General features: G+C 35.1%; 1 pseudogene; it reads left to right on the forward strand.

Moving 5' to 3' along the window:
* The first annotated feature begins 321 nt into the window (after positions 1 to 321).
* LOC149794522 (cytochrome P450 2U1 pseudogene) lies at positions 322 to 9,702 on the forward strand (annotated as a pseudogene).
* Positions 9,703 to 10,089: the final 387 nt, after the last annotated feature.

The following is a 10,089-nucleotide window of genomic DNA, read 5'->3' on the forward strand; positions in this document are numbered from 1 at the left end:
AGGAATAATAGTCACTTCTGGAGCATTGTGGAAGGAGCACCGACGTTTTGCTGTGAATGCGTTGCAGGAATTCGGATTTGGGCGCTCGTCATTCGAACAGAATATACTTGAGGAAGCTCAAGAATTGGTAAAACTTTTCGAAGAACAAAATGGCCATCCTTTCCAAACTAAAGGCATAGTAAATACATGCGTTGCCAATGTTATCTCCCAGATAGTATTTGGTAAAAGATTCAAGCATACAGACGCCATTTTCAGAGATTTTTTGGATAACGTGGATCAGGCAATGACACTTCTTGGCAATGCAAGTGTTCTCGTGAATTGTTTTCCTCTACTTGATTATTTGCCTGGAGATCCTTTAAAAATGAGGCGTCTAAAGGAGAATTCAAAGCAAACATACAGGTGGTTTGAAAGTATGATTCAAGAACATAAAACCATTTTCGAGGATGGGTCTGCGCGTGACTTCATTGACCTCTATATCTCCGAGGCTGGCAGAAGAGAACAAGAGGGCGAAGTTTCCACTTTTACTGACTTGCAGTTATGCATGTCGATTGGAGATTTATTCGCTGCCGGGAGCGAAACTACGGCGACGAGTATAAGATGGATATTACTACATTTTATTCATTTTCCAGAGATTCAGAAGAAGTGCTTCGAGGAGATAGATAAAGTGGTTGGTAGAGAAAGATTGCCCAGATTAAAAGATAAAGAATATCTCTCATACTTGGAGGCCACCATCTTGGAAACATTGAGGGTCTATCCCGTGGTTCCCCTTGCAGTACCCCACGCCGTATCGAAAGAAATCCTGTTTCGGGGATACCGTATTCCTGTAGGAACAACAATCCTCATAAATCTTCATTCAGTACTCCACGATTCTTCAACCTTTAAAGATCCAGACGTTTTCCGACCAGAAAGGTATTTAGATGCAGATGGTCACATATCAAAGCCAAAGGAGCATATTCCGTTCTCCATCGGAAGGCGTGTGTGCCTCGGTGAAGGTGTAGCTCGTATGGAGTTATTTCTCTTTCTTGCCACACTCACTCAAAGGTTCGAATTTCTTCCGGTAGAGGGCGAGCCGCTTCCAGAACGGAAGGGAATTCTGGGAATGACCTACTCTCCAGTGCCTTTCTTAATCAGAGTTGTGAGACGAAGCTAATAGCATGCGTCAACTTGAGGAGTAAACAATCGAGTAAAATGGTAAAAATATTCCATTCCTTTTCGTTTTCACATATTTCATCTGTATAGATGATACTACTACCATGAAGTCATCGAGTACATGTGACTCTTGTCTTTGAAATTATTTTTGATCAGTAAAATTTTCATTTCTTAGAGTGAGACCTTAAGTCCTGCTTATTTTATGCCATTCATAGCTGAAATGTTCAAAACATGTTTTGAGATACAGTATCGCTCATGCTTGTGTTTGACCATATAATTCAAACACATTTATTTATGATGGTTCGACACAGACTAATTTGACGGTTCGTATTTTGCTGTCATATCATTGGTTTGGGAAAGTTATTTTAGGATATTCGTTTTTTATAAAATAAAGGCAGTTCTGAGACTAATCTCAGGCAGTTTGAGTCTGGTAGATTACATGCAACAGCGAAACACAAAGGGGCGTTATGGAAACATCCGTTCTCCTCGCTCATCCAGGATTCATAAGTTTGAACTTGAAACGGTAGAATATTTACTTTTTAAAATTTTATTTTATTTTATTTTATTTTATTTTATTTTATTTATTTTTTATTATTATAATTCGATCTTTTTTGATGTGATGTAAGCGATCTATTGATGTTACAATACTGACTGAAGCTGCTTTAATTAAAAGTCTGTCCTTAACAAAATCCTATACAATGTATCGAAATGTGCAAGAAAACTTCATGACACGGTCATTTGGTGAATTTTGCAATCATGCTATAAAATGAAATATCAGTCGCAACTGTACGTGCATTTCTAAGACCGTACACTCATGGTATATTTTAGGTAATGGAAATGCTCGTGGATTTGGTATTTATATTTAATTTTCATTCTATAGGAAAGCATTACATGTACTTATGTACAGGTAAAACTAGATTTCATTTCGTTTTGTTGTACCGAAAACCTGGTGATTCTTGCATATATTTTAAGTCTAGGTACAAGCTTAACAAGAATTTTGCAGTCGGACTATTTTGATTGCATTTATTTATAACTAAAGAAATTCTTCGTTGTAAATCTGGTTAACAAGGATATAGCACAGCCATATACAAATGCCAATCAATTAGACTTTCCAAACATTCATTAAAGAGAAAACTTTGAATGTCCTTGATACTCGTAACAAGCAGTTTGCTGGAGCACGGTTTTAGTCGTCAGAATTCGATTTTATACCGGAAACACAGCCTGAATGTGAATATATTCTCTAAAGGATATATTGCTAATTATGAGGAACTTTATTATTATTATTATTATTACTATTATGCAGTGCTGAGTAACACGTACTTACTGTGAGAGATACACGAGCAACTGGACGTAGCCAACTAAGTGGGGAGGTTCGACCCAGAATTCCAGTACAAGAAAGATTTGCTTTAACTTATGTTAGGACTGCAGTTCTCTTTTGGTTTCGGTGCGAGAGGACTTATTGCGTCCACCTTAGTCACTTAATGTTCCTTCTTTTTCTTCTCATCAACCCCCGCATTTCTCCTCCCTCTGATTGCACTGTGTAGTTCACACAGTAGTCATTGTGGTGGATGAAGTTCATGCAATAGTCATATTAACTAAAATCACATCGGATTCTGAACATGGATGCAAAAATTATTTAGCCGTTAACAGTCGGAATTCTGTGGAAAAAAAAAGATATTTTGTCATTTATCCTTTTTATCGATTTATGAAAATTGAATTTGATAAACTCCATCTTTGCGATATCGTTACGATCAGAGTGAGGTTGTGACACCTGGATTATATATCAATCTGTTAGCAAATTATCAGAATAGAGATACAATGCTTTCCATGAAAATTGTACGGTGTTCACGTGGTTTTATCTTAGCAGTATCGTTTGTCTGTCAAATACATTACCTGGTCACATTAACATTAGTGATATCTCTCTCTTCTTCCTCCGAAACTAGCCCTCACTGAAAGACAACAAAACGTCCTTCTGTGTGTGTATATATACAATTACATGTCTACTCGCTAGGTGGCTACCGTTTTACCCGTATGTAACCAGCATTTAGTTTTGCTTAAGGCTTCAAACTTGGACCTTCATGAATCGAATTTGTTCTGTATTTAAATCAACCATCCACTTTTTATTTCAGTGGCAAATTTAGTCTAAACGATTTATATGTTGCATGCAACATTGTGTGAATTCAAGTGAATTCATTCGAATTGATGCAGTTATCGAACCGTGATTGCCACGTATGATTTCGGCCAGTAGCATACAATTTATTTGCATTTAAACGTCATTTCTATAAATTGATTGCATTTCTATAAGGGGTAGATTACCAGTTCCACAACTTACATTAAGCCCCAAGTGCAAGCCTTGCTAAGAGTTCAGGACATCAGCCGCAGAGATGGCGACGTTCCTGTAAGCAGCACTACAAAATATATTCCGTAGGTTTGGTTTTTGCTTCAGGACATGAACAACCTAACTTCCTTCATTATGTGACGTATAATCAATGCAGAGAAATTCGATTATTTCCTTCTCAATATTGTGTACATCTTGGGATGGAATGAGCGTTCCATATATATCATCTTGGCATTTTTTTCCCAAGAGAGAGTTTTTTCAGGCATTGGAGAAGGCATCAAACAAGAGGTTTATTTTCAAGCATGGGAGAAGGCATTAAACAAGACGTTTATGCTGGGCCTTTAATAAACGTTATGCTAATGGTATGTCCCGTTCAGGACGTACACTGCGGTGAAGGCGGCATTTCTGGACTACATGCTATACAAGCATGTTGTATAGCTTTGGTTTACGATATGAACAACCTTATTTCTCTCATTCTTCGTTCAGGATGGATAATCACTTTATATATGGAACTCTTAGCCCATATCAACTTGTAGCCTTCCACACAAACGCATTGCACGTATCAGATACAATTCATCCACACCCACACTGCTAAGTCTCGAAACGCGAAGATATAAGATGCAATTTGATTGGTTGATTAAATTAGCGATTATGGTAATAATATAGGTTACCACAACATGTCCCCAAAGCGGTTGCTGTCAGATCTTCGCTGGGCTCACATTGGGAGCTTCGCTCCACAGACCTCTCACAGACTTCTTTACATATCCCCCTCCCCACACAATATTTACAAAAGTTCACCCCTGTATTGTGATTTTTTTTACTGTATGTACTGAATGAGTTATATAAAGATTGCATAGCATTTCGACAACTGCAAGAAGTGCAAGTAAACATGTAAGCTTTACGCGGTGTTAAGTACAGAAGTACCTGTAACCACAATAGTCTGACGTTTTATTAATAAAGTACGGCGAAATCTCTGACGACATGAAATCATCTTATCGATTATATAAATGAACACTAGACGGTAGTAGCCCATTCTACCAGTTTCTACCCTGCAGTAAATATGCGTTAGGGTCTAATAATTGTAGCGAACACGGCGCAGAATATGTGTTATTTTTTATTCTAGGAAAATTAATATCAATAGATTAGTTGAATGATAATTATCAGTTTCTTAAAAGCTCACTGACCAACAGTTGTCTTGCAGTAGGTACTCTTGCAGCTGTCTGCATAGTAGCCTTACAAAATTTAATTTTATATTAATCAGATTTAATGCCTACTGACAAGTGAACTGGAAATACATGCCAACACTCATGCACAATCTCACACTGCAATCCAGTTTAATTTAGGGCGCTTTCTCTGTTCTCAGTCTTTTCAGCATTTGTTTTTATCATGAGTAGTTAATTGTCACAATAACTGAGTCACGTATCATGAGTAGTTAATTGTCACAATAACTGATTCACATATCATGAGTAGTTAATTGTCACCATAACTGAGTCACATATCATGAGAGGGAGCAAGAGAGTGGGCACAAGCATTGTCCATTTTAACTATACAATGGCAGAATGTTGTTTTTTTTCAAGGTAAATCTAGCGACTGGGACTGAGATTGTAATCTGATATTTTAGAATAGTATTGTTGTGTTTGTTTTATTCATCATGTTGCAGATTAATTTTGTGCATGGATTTTGAAGAATATTTTCTTTACTGGTGCATTGGTACTGAAACTTTTTATTTAACTACTGTATTTATCGTCTAGAAAAAGACATTTGTTTTTTTATACTGAAAATTCAATTCATCATGCTGAGTAGGGGTTATGCAATAAACGTGACATACTGACAATTTGATAAATTTAGGTCTATTATTGGAAATTCTGTTTTTGTACATACAGAAAAAAACTAAATTAAAATGTGACATACATAAAAATCTAAATAATTGTTTTTAATGTTTTCATGCAACTATTCACATCCACAAATGCCTGCATGGTATCCACTGTGATTAACTGTTTTACTACAGTATTCATTAAGCAATGATACAAGATCCACATTTAAATGGATGGCAATAATTTGAAAATATTCCATTAAATATTACTTACTGCAGAGTGAAGTACCCTTCAATGTTATCCATTGATGTTTTACTACTAAGCAGACTTCATTGATTTTCATGCATATGTGAATAACCCATAGTTTTATCATAGTTTGTGTTTTGTTGTATAAACATTTTCTTTATGCAATAAAAGTTTTATTTAACTTTGCCTTTTTCATAAGCCAGATCAAATTCTCAAATAATGTGTCCGAAGTTAAATCATTGTCTCTGATTTGTCTTATTTTTCATTACTTTCAGACATACTTAATTTGCAAAAGTGCATTTCGTAAAGAACGGTGTCGAGTTATTCCAAATTAAATTATAGGGTTCAGTAACAAACGATATTTCAATGGCCATGATGTTATATTATTCAAAGTATCTTTTCTATAGTGATACAAATAAAACTGTCTGAAACCACCTGTTTCTATTAACAACTTACAAAGAAGAAGTATGGACTGATATATGTAACTTTAAACACACGAACTTAAAATTGTACAATATATCACCAAACCTTACATGTTTGGGACTAGCTTTATTTTGGGTTGGGTTACATTAATTTAGTTATGTTTTGACTTGGGTACATATTGACTTGAGCAAGTTTTACTTCCCTTCCATATCTTTATGGGTTTTTTGGTACTATTTATAAATTCACAGACAGTATTATTCCATTTACTTGAGTTCTGATTTACGTTTGATTTAATGTAAAATCTAAACTAAACACTCTGCACTCATGTCAGTGAATAAAGATATACTAAATGTTTCTTTGAATTTAACCTTTTTAGTGGTGTGCAATCTTTATAGGCAATATCTGTAGTAACATAACCACCATTGTTATTTCTCTCAACTGTTAATGGTTTAGTTAGGGTTGTCTTGTACATTATTGACACAAAAAACAACTTAGAAGAGAATTCGTTGTCTTACAAGGCAGTGCATGCTCATATGATCATGGTATATGTTCACTGAGCAGTGCTGGTGTAGGTTGTGGAAAGTTCAGCATATGTGAACCTGACATGTTCTGTGTTCCTCTTTATTAAAGCTCTCTTTCATTATAACACTGTCCATACCAGCCATGGAATATACTGCCTTATCTTCTCATACTGAAGAATATGACACACATAAGTTTACTACAATATAATAAAATAGGGTACATGACAGTATGTGCCATATAACAGGAAATACATTATAATGGAGCTCTGTACTAAGCAGTGTTTCCCTTTACCTTCATTTATGCATCATAACCCCCAAAATGTTTAATCTGAGCCCCGGTTATGACACCATGGACACTTTTGACACTGTGGATGCTGATCCAGCCTGATTTGATGGTAGGATTTGAACCCATATATTTTAAGTCACAAGTCTGGCATGCTGACCAATGTGCATTTGTGGCTTCTACCTCTATTATCTGTCTTTTAGCTTTTATGACATTTAATTGAGTACATTGGCCTGTTCGTCATAGCTGAGCTTCAGAAAGAATAAGGGTTAGAAATTATACAAGTCAGATGGTGCATATTGTTATAATAACTGAAATTATCCATAATAAACTGGTACATTTCAATCTGCTTTATGTAATAAACTTCTTTGTTGTACAATTTCAGCTAAATTTTAATTAGGCTCCATTATATTTTTACAAATTACCAGATGAGTTCTTCATTACTCTATATGTGTTTGTAATGTAAATATTTTCCTATGTCACACTATGCAATAACAATAATATGAAATATTATAGCATCATAACATTTCCTTGAATTCATTAATATACTTTGTTCAGAACCTAACACTTGTGTACTTTGTTAGTTGGCAATTTGCATATACCATATTTTTAATCTTGTGAGCATTTTTGACTCACATTATGTGTAGGTCATAGGTAGTCATGTTCCTGTTGTACATTACCATCATCTGGGACATCCTTGTCTCGTTCCAATGTGAGTTGAATAACTTCGACTCTCAGAATGGTTTAAAAAAATTATATGTTGTACAATTAATGGAAATAGGGAACTAGACTGCTTACTATAAGTAAATTTTTCATTCGTCATCTGCCTTCGCTCTCTCTATCATCATCGGAAAATCATACATGAATCATTTTGTTCTCTCTTGCAATGTCATTCATTGTAATGTATCGTATTACGAATTGATTTTATCCGTCGCAATTGTCTATTTTCTCTCTCTTGTCTATTCTCTCTCTCTCTCTCTCTCTCACACACACACACACACACAGACACACACACATAATCATCATCATTGGTTAATCAGTGGTATAAAGTATCAGCTATTCTCCTTTCCTACTGTTGTTTTCATTCAATCATTATCATCATAATAACTAATATATCTCATACAAGTATCATGTTGTCTTGTCCACTATTATTTTCTTTTATGAAAACATATCAGTACAAACAACAAATAATCGTAGCAGGTGGCAACCTTTAGAAAATCGATGAACATTTCGTTCAATCTACCGGGTCCAGCATCCGTTTTTAATATTTGAATTGTGATGACGTCATCAACAATTATTTCTGCTATCCGAAATTTAACTACATATTTCTGTTCTGGAAATTTATATAAAATTATAAAATGATACAATCTGAAATAAAAAGCAAGCTAAACATTTTATCTTGTTAAATTACTTTCATAATGTTATTCAGCCCGCGGTAGAATGGGCTACTTCCGTCTAATGGATTTTATATGTGAGGGCTTTTGACTGCAGTGGGGAAAATAAAGGTTAATTCGCCAGACTGGATTAATGAAATGGTCGTCTGAGAGTTATGCATTGGTATGTCACTGTCTTTTGAATGTATATGTGTAGTTTTCCAGTCTCCTTGCGATTCTGAAGCGATAAAAGACACGTGAGAAAAGTCGAATGGAGCGGAGGGTTGTGATCGCCGTTCCACTCATTGTGTTCATTTATACAACCGATAAGGTGATTTCATATTGTCAGAGATTTAGCCGTACTTTATTGATAAAACGTCAGACTCCTGTGCTGCAACCACCTTATATAAATACCGCATATCATATCCACTGTTACAAACGTTCTAATAATTAAAGTTCTAAACAAACTTTTATCGAAATCCTAATTAAATCCAATGATCAAATTGTTGATCTGGCCGTGGTGGCCCGTATAATGCTGGTGTGGCAACAGTCTTTTGTTGGATCACAAAACTTCAGTCCAAACATTAAATCCTTATTTGAAACTTCAGTATACTTTCAAGTTTCTATTTCCAAGAATATTATTTTTGATGAGACTTTTGTATTTCTAGAGCAGAATCACTTTAAATTAATTAATTTGAAGAAAGAAAGAAAAAACAATCCAACAGAAATGTATTACTGTACACAACACAATACCTTAGATACTGCCAACATTTTAAAGAACGAATGTATAATTTTTCCAATCACAAGATTATTTAGTCTTCCACCTGACCTCAGGTCACAATTAACATTTCTAAAAATTCCTTAACTAATGGAAAAATAACCTTCTAGAACGTTTACAGGTAGACCCCGCAATTCATATGGAATTTCTAAAGTTCACGATTCAAATTAGATAAACATATTCACTGCAAACCCAAAATCAATAATACAGTCAGGTAAAAAACGAACTTGATTATTTTACAAGGTCAGGTCCAACATACAATGTCACATTATCCATAGCATGTAATGAAGTTTTAAAAATACTAACAAACTATGTAAATTAAATATACGTAACAATTCATACCATCCTTTCCTACACCAGTCACTAAAAGGGAATCAAATGTCGATGCGTTTTATTTTCCAGTAATGGTCACTGTAACAGTATTAGAAAGGTCAGAGGAAACAGGGATCCAAATCCAAAGATATGTTCTTCACGAAGCCGCAGGACTCTCAGTATATCCAAACGCGAACGAAGTTTCTTACTGGAATCTGTTCTTTGAAAATATGACAATATTGATTTCATCAGCATCGTATCGCAGTCTCCACTTAGCTGTAATGTCCCGATGAACAGTTTATCTGGTGAATTTTCATCCGACAGTGACCTATTGCAGAAAAATAAGAATAATTTTACACTGAAGATACAAATAAAACCAAACCAATGATTTTTGTAGAAAGCATGCATGTGAGATTTTGAATGAGGCAATCAGGTTAATTCCTTATACAACTGGTGGCTTTTATAGTGAACCAACACTGCCACAACCCCTCTTTTAGCTGCCTTGTTAAAGGAAAATATTCAAAATAGCTTTGTGCTGTAAAAAAAAATGAATGCAAACATTCATTTTTTTGCAGCACAAAGCTATTTTGAATATTTTCCTGTGACAAGGCAGCTAAAATAATCAGCATGTGCCTTATGCATGAATTAAGTTCACTAGTACTTAAATAAATTAGCATACTCGATTTTTAGATATTTACCTTTGTAGCAGACATACGTAAAAACGTAAGCCATGTCTGCTGTTCACTTGCAGCCCAAGCTACGCATTTAATCTCCAGTGCTAGTCTAACTATGACAGACAGTCACCAAACAAGCCAACTCATTTTCAAGCCTAACTCAAAGTAAATCTAAACC

Source organism: Sinohyriopsis cumingii, chromosome 8 (genome assembly GCF_028554795.1).
Source record: "Sinohyriopsis cumingii isolate HCF-2022 chromosome 8, ASM2855479v2, whole genome shotgun sequence".
Taxonomy (NCBI): Eukaryota; Metazoa; Mollusca; class Bivalvia; order Unionida; family Unionidae; genus Sinohyriopsis; species Sinohyriopsis cumingii.